This window comes from Papio anubis, chromosome X, assembly GCF_008728515.1.
Source record: "Papio anubis isolate 15944 chromosome X, Panubis1.0, whole genome shotgun sequence".
NCBI classification, from domain to species: Eukaryota; Metazoa; Chordata; class Mammalia; order Primates; family Cercopithecidae; genus Papio; species Papio anubis.
The window spans coordinates 2792461-2804143 of record NC_044996.1 but is presented as its reverse complement, the minus strand read 5'-3'; positions in this window follow the sequence as shown (position 1 = coordinate 2804143).

Genomic DNA, 11683 nt, shown 5'->3' with positions numbered 1-11683 from the left:
TGGAAGTTCTGGCTAGGGCAATCAGGCAAGAGAAAGAAATCAAGGGTATTCAGTTAGGAAAAGAAGAAGTCAAATTGTCCCTGTTTGCAGATGACATGATTGTGTATTTAGAAAACCCCATTGTCTCAGCCCAAAATCTCCTTAAGCTGATAAGCAACTTCAGCAAAGTCTCAGGATACAAAATCAATGTGCAAAAATCACAAGCATTCTTATACACCAGTAACAGACAGAGAGCCAAATCATGAATGAACTCCCATTCATAATAGCTTCAAAGAGAATAAAATACCTAGGAATCCAACTTACAAGAGATGTAAAGGACCTCTTCAAGGAGAACTACAAACCACTGCTCAGTGAAATAAAAGAGGACACAAACAAATGGAAGAACATACCATGCTCATGGATAGGAAGAATCAATATTGTGAAAATGGCCATACTGCCCAAGGTAATTTATAGATTCAATGCCATCCCCATTAAGCTACCAATGACCTTCTTCACAGAATTGGAAAAAATTGTCTTAAAGTTCATATGGAACCAAAAGGACCCCGCATTGCCAAGACAATCCTAAGCCAAAAGAACAAAGCTGGAGGCATCACACTACCTGACTTCAAACTATACTACAAGGCTGCAGTAACCAAAACAGCATGGTACTGGTACCAAAACAGAGATAGAGACCAATGGAACAGAACAGAGCCCTCAGAAATAATACCACACATCTACAGCCATCTGATTTCTGACAAACCTGACAAAAACAAGAAATGGGGAAAGGATTCCCTATTTAATAAATGGTGCTGGGAAAATTGGCTAGCCATAAGTAGAAAGCTGAAACTGGATCCTTTCCTTACTCCTTATACGAAAATTAATTCAAGATGGATTAGAAACTTAAATGTTAGACCTAAAACCATAAAAACTCTAGAAGAAAACCTAGGTAATACCATTCAGGACATAGGCATGGGCAAGGACTTCATGTCTAAAACACCAAAAGCAATGGCAACAAAAGCCAAAATTGACAAATGGGATCTAATTAAACTAAAGAGCTTCTGCACAGCAAAAGAAACTACCATCAGAGTGAACAGGCAATCTACTCATCTGACAAAGGGCTAATATCCAGAACCTATAAAGAACTCAATCAAATTTACAAGAAAAAAACAGCCCCATCAAAAAGTAGGCAAAGGATATGAACAGACACTTCTCAAAAGAAGACATTCATACAGCCAAGAGACACATGAAAAAATGCTCATCATCACTGGCCATCAGAGAAATGCAAATCAAAACCACAATGAGATACCATCTCACACCAGTTAGAATGGCAGTCATTAAAAAATCAGGAAACAACAGGTGCTGGAGAGGATGTGGAGAAATAGGAACACTTTCACACTGTTGGTGGGACTGTAAACTAGTTCAACCATTGTGGAAAACAGTGTGGCGATTCCTCAAGGATCTAGAACTAGAAATACCATTAGACCCAGCCATCCCATTACTGGGGATATACCCAAAGGATTATAAGTCATGCTGCTATAAAGACACATGCACACATATGTTTATTGCAGCACTATTCACAATAGCAAAGACTTGGAATCAACCCAAATATCCATCATTGACAGACTGGATTAAGAAAATGTGGCACATATACACCATGAAATACTATGCAGCCATAAAAAGGGATGAGTTCATGTCATTTGTAGGGACATGGATGCAGCTGGAAACCATCATTCTCAGCAAACTATCGGAAGATCAGAAAACCAAATACCACATGTTCTCACTCATAGGTGGGAATTGAACAATGAGATCACTTGGACACAGGAAGGGGAGCATTACACACTGGATCCTATTGTGGGGAGGGGGTAGGGGGGAGGGATAGCATTAGGAGATATACCTAATGTAAATGACAAGTTAATGGGTGCAGCACACCAACATGGCACATGTATACCTATGTAACAAACCTGCACGTTGTGCACATGTACCCTAGAACTTAAAGTATACTAATAATAATAAGAAAAGAAAGAAATCAGTTAAACTTTTAATGAATTTCTAAAGCCCAAGTGTGGCTTATCCCCTCAGTTTAGACTAACTTGGAAACCCTGATATAGAATAGTTCTTACTCACTTAAAGTCTCTTCTTTACTTCCACTGGGCACAAGTAAGAATAACTGGCCCATTGGTAGGAGATTGAGAGAGGCCCTTCATGAAGGAGCAGCAAACCATTTCAATCCTAGGAACTCTAGGGGAGGGCCAAAAGCAAAATCTATGTGTCTGGAGGTGGGTGGGGTGGGTGGTAAAAAACCTTTTTTTCTACCTTCAAACATGATGCAAAGATCTATAGCTTCTGAGGGAAGGGTGAAAACAATAGCCATCTGCCCATGTGGGAGGGGCAGACAAACTTCTGGGCCTGTACCTTGCATCAATACAAAGCAGAGTTCTGTTATCAGTGTAAATGGGGCAAGAGCAGATACTTTCTTCTGTTTAAGACCTTCCAAAGATACAGGGCAAAGTTTAACTGCTAAGAGAGAGAGACAAAGAAATGCTAAGGAGACCTCACCTCAAAGAACTAGGCATACAAGTTCTGAATAAGACTGAGGCTGCACCAAAAGAACCAAGGACCCCAGCTGCTGCCACCACAAGGTCAACATGAAATAAAGAGCAGCAGTAGTCTACCACCAGGGAGTGGGGTTGTATGGCAGAGAATGCAGATTGATAGCCCCATTGTGACACAGATGTATTAAGATTGCTAAAAGCTGAGAAAGGAGCAGGAACACTGAGGAAATCTCTACAGTGTCACCGTCTTCACAGTACACACAAATAAAAACAGTTTGATAGTGGAAGATTTTGAAGCTGATAGCAACAACAAAATCGAAATCTAAGTAACCTACCATACCGAATAAATTGACTAACACACTGATATCCAGAAGAAGAAGCAGATGTCAATTTCTAGACATAAATGCTAGTTACCTACTTACCTGTACTGTTCTTCTACAAATGATGTCTGACATTAATAAAAAATTACAAAACCATAAAAAGTCAAGAAAATAAAACCATTCCTAAGACAAAAAGCAACGAGCAGAACTGGACTCAAAGATGACTTAGATGTTGGTTATATAAGAAAGAAACTTTAAAATAACTACAATTAATATGTTAAAGAATATGCTGGGAAAGTTTAATATTATACATGAAGAGATTGGCAACTTCCTCAGAAAAAAATGTAAACTATAAGAAAGAATGAAATTGAAATTCCAGAATTAAACCCAGTATATATCAATAGGATCATCGACAGACTAAACACCATAGAAGAAAGACAGAATAAACTGGAGACATCAACAGAAATTATTCAAAATAAAACACAAAAAGAAAAGAATTGAATAAAACACAACAGGGCATTCAAGAATGATAGGACAATAACTGTCTAGAGTACACGTCATTGGAGCTCTAGGAGAAGAGAGAAAAGAGTTCAAGTGTCGAAGATATATTTGAAAAGATGATGGCCAAGAATTTTCCAAAATTAATGAAAGACAAAAATCCAAAGATCCACTTAGCTCAAGGAACACTAAACAGGAGAAAAAAGAATAGCTAAAACTCCAACTGAAAAAAAATCAGATAAATATCAAATCTCCAGGACAATAAGAAGAAAAAAAACACATAGAGAGAAACAAAGATAAGAATTACAACAGATTCTCATACAATATGTAACCTATTTAGCTTGACTTTTTTTTAAAAATTCAGCAAAAACTATCATACTGAATGGGGAACAACTGGAAGCCCTTCCTCTAGGATCTGGAACATGACAAGAATGTTCGCATTCAACATAGTACTGGAAGTCCTAGCTAGAACAATCAGACAAGAGAACAAAAATAAAAGGCATCCAAATTGGAAAGAAATAGGTCAAATTATCCTTGTTTGCTGATGATATAATTTTATATTTGGAAAAACAGAAAGACTCCACAAAAAAACTATTAAAACTGATGAATTCGGTAAAGTTGCAGGACACAAAATCAACATACAAAAATCAGTAGCATTTCTATATGTCAACAGTAAATGATCTGAAAAAGAAATAAAAAGTAACCCATTTACAATAGCTACAAATAAAATTAAATACATAAGAATTAACCAAGGAAGTGAAATATCTCTACAATGAAAACCATAAAACATTTATGCAGAAAATTGAAGGGGACACAAAAAAAATGGAAATGTATTTGATGCTCACGGATTAGAAGAAAAAATATGCTTAAACTGGTCATACTACCCAAAGCAATCCACAGATTCACTGCAATATCTATTAAAATACCAATGGCATTCTTCACAGAAATAGAAAAAATAACTGAAAAAATTTACATGGAACCACGAAAGACCCAGAATAGCCAAAGCTATCCTAAGCAAAGTGAGCAAAACTGGAGAAATCACATTACCTGACATTAAACTATACTACATAGCTATAGTAAACAAAATACCATGTTACTGGTATAAAAACAGACACATAGACCAACGGAACAGAGTAAAGAACCCAGAAACAAACCCATACATCTACAGTAAACTCACTTTCAACCAAGGCAACCAAGATGCCAGCAGCATATATTAGGGAAAAGACAGTCTCTTCAATAAATGGTCCTGCGAAAACTGGATATCCATAGGCAGAAGAATGAAACTAGACCCCTATCTCTTGCCATATGCAAAATTAAATAAAAATGGATTAAAGACTTAAATTTAAGACTTCAGACTATGAAGCAACTAAAAGAAAACATTGTGTAAACTCTCCAGGACGTAGGACTTGGCAAAGATTTCTTGAGTAATTCTCCACAAGCACAGACAACTAAAGTAAAAATGGACAAATGTGACCACACGAAGTTAAAACGCTTCTGCACAGCAAAGGAAACAGTCCACAATGTGAACAGACAATCCACAGAATGGGAGGCAAATATTTGTAAACTACGGGCCTGACAGGGATTAATAACCAGAATATATAAGGAGTTCCAACAATTCCATACGAAAACATCTAATAATCTGATTTTAAAGGGGCAAAATATCAAATAGACATTTCTCAAAAGAAGACACACAAATGGCAAACAGGTGTATTGAAAGGTGCTCAACATTATTGATCGTCAGGGAAATGAAAATCAAAACTACAAATAGATATCATCTCACCCCAGTTAAAATGGCTTATATCCAAAACACAGGCAATAACAAATGCTGGCAATTATGTGGAAAGAAGGGAACCCTCATACACTATTGGTGGGAAGGTAATTTAGTACAGCCACTATGGAGAATAGCTTGGAGGTTCTTCAAAACACTAAAAATAGAGCTACCATAGGATGCAGCAATCCCACTGCCAGGTATATACCTGAAAGAAAGGAAATCAGTATATCAAAGACATATCTGCACTTTCATGCAACACTATTCACAACATCCAAGATTTGTAATCAACCTAATTATCCATCAACAGATGAGTGGATAAAAGATATGTGGTACATAAACACAACGGAGTACTACTCAGCCATAAAAAGAATGGGATCCTGTCATTTGCAACAACATGGATGGCACTGGAGGTCATTATGACAAACTTTGCATGTTCTTATTATTTGTGGGAGCTAAAAATTAAAACAATTGAAGTCATGCAGATAGAGAATACAAAGATGGTTACCAGAGTCTAGGAAAGATAAAAAGCTTACAAATAAAACGTTTATTGAAAAAATTAAATGGAAGCAGGAAGATTGAGGAAGGGAATCAGAACTCAAAGTAAGATCAATGTGGCCAGGCACGGTGGCTCATGCCTGTAATCCTAGCACTTTTGGGAGGTGGAAGTGGTCAGATTGCTAGAGCCCAGGAGTTTGAGACCAGCCTGGGCAAAGTGATGAAATCTCATCTTGATTATATATATATTAGCATGGCATGGTGGTGCATGTCTGTGGTACCAGCTACTCAGGAGGCTGAGGTAGAAGGATCCTTTGAGCCCAGGAAGTCTAGGCTGCAGTGAGCTGTGATCGTATCACTGCATTCCAGCCTGGGTAACAGAGCACGACCCTGTCTCAGAAGAAAAAAAAAAAAAAGAAATCAATATGGGTGATGAATTTCTTGTGCTATTTTTGCCTCCCATATCTCCCAGCCTGGACTCAAATGCAGCACAAATTCAACAATTGCACGCAAATTGTGGACAGAAAGAGTGCCAAGAAAATGCCTCTATTTTTAGTCCAAGGAATAGAAAATGGGGCCTCTACAGGACACAGAGAGTTGTCCAAATGGTATTGTTATTTTGCTAGCTGTGTACTCAGGCAAGCTCCAGTCCTGAAGCTGTAACTTAATGGTGACAGCATCGGCAAAAGTTGTGAAGGCGCCTAAAACTCTGAGGAAGAAAATCTCTTCTCTCTGACAAAAGAACATTGGTCTATGAATGAGAGGAGTCCTCCTTGGTATTTTTCTCTCTATATTCTCCTGTCACTTGGTCATCGAGGCAGATCCATTCAAGGCAAGGGGAAATCAGAGTGACTAGTCCACTTTCTAGCTAAAAGGCCAGAAGGAGGGTCCCCTGGGTGACAGAAAGTGTGGTAGAGATCATGGAGAAGAGGAAATATGAGAAAGGGATCCTCTCAGGTTTTGTATCAAGTACTGGGCTCAACCTGACGTGCTCATGCAAAAATCTTACTATAAATAAGATAACAAAGGCTTGGAGAACTGTTCTATTGGTAGACCACTGTCCAGGTTTCAGTCACAGGGCCTTGGGTGGTTTACAAACACTATAGATCCAAATATCATTGCACCTAACAGCAGCAAAATACATATACTTTTCAAGTACATATGGAACATTCACCAACGTATATTCTAGGTCATAAAACGAACATCAAGAAATTATCAAAAATTCAAATCATACAGAGTATACTCTCTGAACCTACTGTAATCAAACTAGAAATAAAATAATAACAAAACAAAAGGAAAATCTCTAAACATTTGGATGTTAAACAGCACTCGTTTAAACAAAGCCTCTCAAATCAATGACCTAAACAGTGGGTCTAAGAGAACATCACAAGGGAATAAAAAATGTACTGAACTCAATGAAATTTCAAATGCAACATATTAAAACTTGGAGGATGCAACTGCAGTGGTGTTTCAAGGGAAAATTAGAGCATTTAATGCTTAGATTAAGAAATAATACAGCTCTCAATGCAATAGTCTAAGCCTTATATCTTAATTAAGGAAAAAAGAAAACAGAAAAAAGTAACCCAAAGCAGACAGAAGAAAGAAAAGGTAACAGCAGAAACAAATGAAATGAAATGTGAAAATAGAGAAAATCAAGGAACCCAAAAGCTGGCTATTTGAAAGAAACAATAAAATTCAAAAAGCTCTAGACAGACAAAGTAAAAAGAAAAAAAGAAGAAGACACAAATTACAAATATCAGGAATTAAGCGAGAGATATCATTACACATATTGTGAAAATAGAGGATAAGAAGGGAATAATAAAATCAAATTTATTTACTTAAATTCAAGAACTTAGATGAAATTGAATAATTCCTCAAAAATCAAACACTACCAAAACTCACCCTAGAGAAAATGAAAAATATCAAAAAAAGTAAAACTAATGAGGAAATTGATGCCATAGTTTAAATTTCTTTGAAAAAGAAACCTATGATTCAGATGGTTTCCCTGGCAGTCTCTCCCAAATGTTTAAATGAAATTAACACCAATTCTACAAAATCTATTCCAGAAAATAGAAGAGGAAAGAATGTATCCCAACTAATTTTACGAGGTTAAGATTACCCTTATATGAAAACAAGGCAAGACAGTACACAAAAAGGAAAACTATAGACCAATACATTTTGGGAACATATAATGATGACATAATCCCCTCCACCCAAATACCAGCAAACGCAATCTAACAAATATATAAAAAAAGGATAATGCACCATGACCAAGCAAGGTTTATTTAAGGAATGCAATGCTAATTCGATACTTCACAACTGAAACAATGTGAACCACAATGTAAACCACCACACTAACAGACTAATTTGATGACCATATCAGCTGAAGGAAAAAAATAATCTATTTGACAATATGCAGCTTCTGTTTGTGAAAAAAAAAAACCCTCAGAAAATGAGAAATAAATTGAATAAGAACTTAACCTCATAAAGGGCATATACAAAAAAACTACAGTTAATGTCCAACTTTATAGTAAAAGACTGAATGTCTTCTGTTTAAGATCAAGAATTAGACAAAGATGTTCACTCTCAACACTTCTATTGATGATTTTAGCAGAATTACTACCAGTGGAATAAAGCAAAAAGAATATATACAAATAAATACAGCAAGGAGACTGGAATAAAATATATAACATCATCTCTATTCTCAGAGGCATAATTGTCTATGTATAAAATCCCAAGAAAATTCCAAAAAAAATTCTACAACTAATAAATGAGTATAACAAAGTGTCAGGACACAAGGTCAATGAACAAAAATAAGTCATATATCCATATAACAAAATGTGGAAATCAAAATTATAATACCATTTCACTGACACTGAACAAAAGAAATATTTAGATATAAATAAAATAAAACATGTATAGGGTCTATATGCTGAAAACTACAAAACTACAAAATGCTGATGAAAGAAATCATAGAGCACCTAAATAAATAGAGAGGGACACTTTGTTCATGGACTTAAAGATTCAACATGATAAAGAGGTCATTCTCACTAAATTGACATGTAGGTTCAAAGCAATGTCAAATAAAATTCCAGCAGGAATTTTTGTATATATAGACAAACTGATCAAAAAATTTGGGCCCGGCACTATGTGGCTCACATCTTTAATTCCAGCACTTTGGGATGCCCAAAGTGAGAGCTGAGATTGCAGTGAGCCGAGAGTGCGCCACTGCACCCCAGCCTGGGCAACAGAGGCAGACTCAGTCTCAAAAAAAAAAAAAAAAAAAAAAAAAAGACAACCCTCCACCCCCACAAAATTTTGTAGGAGAGTTAAAGAACTAGAATTGTTAACATAATTCTGGAAAGGCAGAATAAAGCTGGAAGAATCATACTACCCTCCTCTCTCTCTCTCTCTCTCTCTCTCTCTCTCTCTCAGAGTCTCACTCTGTTGCCCAGGCTGGAGTGCAGTGGCCTGATCTCAGCTCACCACAACTTCTGCCTCCCAGGTTCAAACGAATCTTGTGCCCCAGCCTCTCAAATAGCTGGGATTACAGGCTCCCGACACCATGCCAGGCTAACTTTTGTATTTTTAGTAGAGGCGGGCTTTCGTCATGTTGGCCAGGCTGGTCTCGAACTCATGACCTCAGGTGATCCGCCCGCCTCAGCCTCCCACAGCTTTGGGATTACAGGCTGGAGCCACCACGCTTGGCCTCATACTACTAAATTTTTTAATTAATTCTAAGACTATAGTAATCAATACAGTGTGATATTGGGTAAGGGATAAACGTATAGATCAAGGGAATTGAATAGAGAACTCAGAAATAGAACCACACAAATATAGTCCATGGAGTCTTTACGAAGAACTAAGGAAATTCAATTGAGAAATGTTGGTTCTTTCATTGAATTTTATTAGAACAATTAGACAACCATATGTTAAACAATGAATCTCTACCTAAACCTCATATTTTATACAAAGAGATAATATATCTAAAAGATAAATGAAAAACTATAAGCAGTTTGAAAATAAAATACAGGAGAAAAAAACCTTTTTTTCTTAAACATTTATTTTAAGTTCTGGGGTGCATTTGCAGCATGTGCAGGTTTATTAAATAGGTAGATGTGTGCCATGATGGTTTGCTACACCGATCAACCCATCACCTAGGTATTAAACCCAGCATCCATTGGCTATTCTTCCTGATACTCTCCCTCCCCCTCCCCCAACAGGCCACAGTGTGTGTTGTTCCCCCATGTGTCCATATGTTCTCATCGTTCAGCTCCCACTTATAAGTGAAACCATGTGGTGTTTAGTTTTCTGTTCCTGCCTTAGTTCGCTGAGGATAACGGCTTCCAGCTCCATCCATGTCCCTGTGAAGGACACGATCTTGTTCTTTTTATGGCTGCATAATATTCCATGGTGTATATGTACCACATTTTCTTTATCCAGTTTCTCATTGATGGGCATTTGTGCTGATTCCATGTCGCTGCTATTGTGAATAGTGCTGCAATGAACACACGTATGCATGCGTCTTTATAATAGAATGATTTATATTTCGTTGGGTATATACCCAGTAATAGGATTGCAAGGAATTGCCATACTGTCTTCCACAATGATTGAACTAATTTACACTCCCACCAACACTGTAAAAGTGTTCCTTTTTCTCTGCAACCTAGCCAGTATCTGTTGTTTCTTGACTTTTTAATAGTAGCAGTTCTGACTGGTGTGAGATGGTATCTCAGTGTGGTTTTGATCTGCATTTCTCTAATGATCTGTGATGGTGAGCTTTTTAAAATGTTTGTTGGCCACACGAGTATCTTCTTTTCAGAAATGTCTGTTCATATACTTTGCCATCTCCCGCTTTTTTTTTTTTTTTTTTTTTTGAAACGAAGTCTTGCTCTGTCGCCCAGGCTGGAGTGGGCAATCTCGGCTCACTGCAAGCGCCGCCTCCGGGGTTACGCCGTTCTCCTGCCTCAGCCTCCTGAGTAGCTGGGACTACAGGCGCCCGCCACCACGTCCAGCTAATTTTTTTGTGTGTGTTTTTAGTAGAGACGGGGTTTCACCGTGTTAGCTGGAATAGCCTTGATCTCCTGACCTCATGATCCACCCGCCTCGGCCTCCCAAAATGCTGGGATTACAGGCGTGAGCCACTGAGCCAGGTCTACTTTGCCCACTTTTTAATGGGGTTGTTCGTTTTTTTTCTTGTAAATTTGTTTAAGTTCCTTGTAGTCTCTGTATAGTGGACCTTTGTCAGGTGGATAGATTGTAAAACTGTTCTCCCATCCTGTAGGTCGTCTGTTTACCCTCATGATAGTTTTTTTTTTTTTTTTTCCTGTGCAGAAGCCCTTTGGTTTAACTAGATACCATTTGTCAATTTTGGCTTTTGTTACAAAATGGTGAATTACTGTTCCTTTCATGCCATGTCTTTTGTGTGAGAAAGATAAACATATAAACATAAGAAGTGATGTGTTTCAAAGACATTAAAGAAAACACAGATTATTGTTATGAAAATATTGCATCCTTTTTATGAATGTCAGTGCTTTAAAAAGTACATATTCAATAGCAACTAGCAATTACTGACATTAATGATTGAGAGATGCACTTTTTAAAACATTATCATAAGTTGTTACAAGAGACATATAAACGACAAACTTTTGACAAAAGACATAAACAACACTATAAAAATGAAAGTTATTACAACAATTCCTTCTGCCACTATTACCTGCATACAGTCCTTCCTATAAATATTGAATTCAATCATGTCATTGGGAATATGGCTTACATATAAATATAATTTTCCTTTTAAAAATAAAAGTTATTACTTTTTCTGGAGAAAATATTTTAAAAACAAGATAGATTATTACCTGTGAGCAATTGTATTTGAAAGTCTGAGATAAGTTGGATGACCACGCATAGTTTACTAACTGGATTTCAAAGTCTTTTTGTTTTTCTACCATTACATGAGCAGCAAGGATGCCAGAGGCTGAATAAAATTCATCAAAAGGCCTATCAATATTTCAAACAAACCATCTAGAGAATATGTGTTTATTTTTGGTAATCTAAACCACATTTTA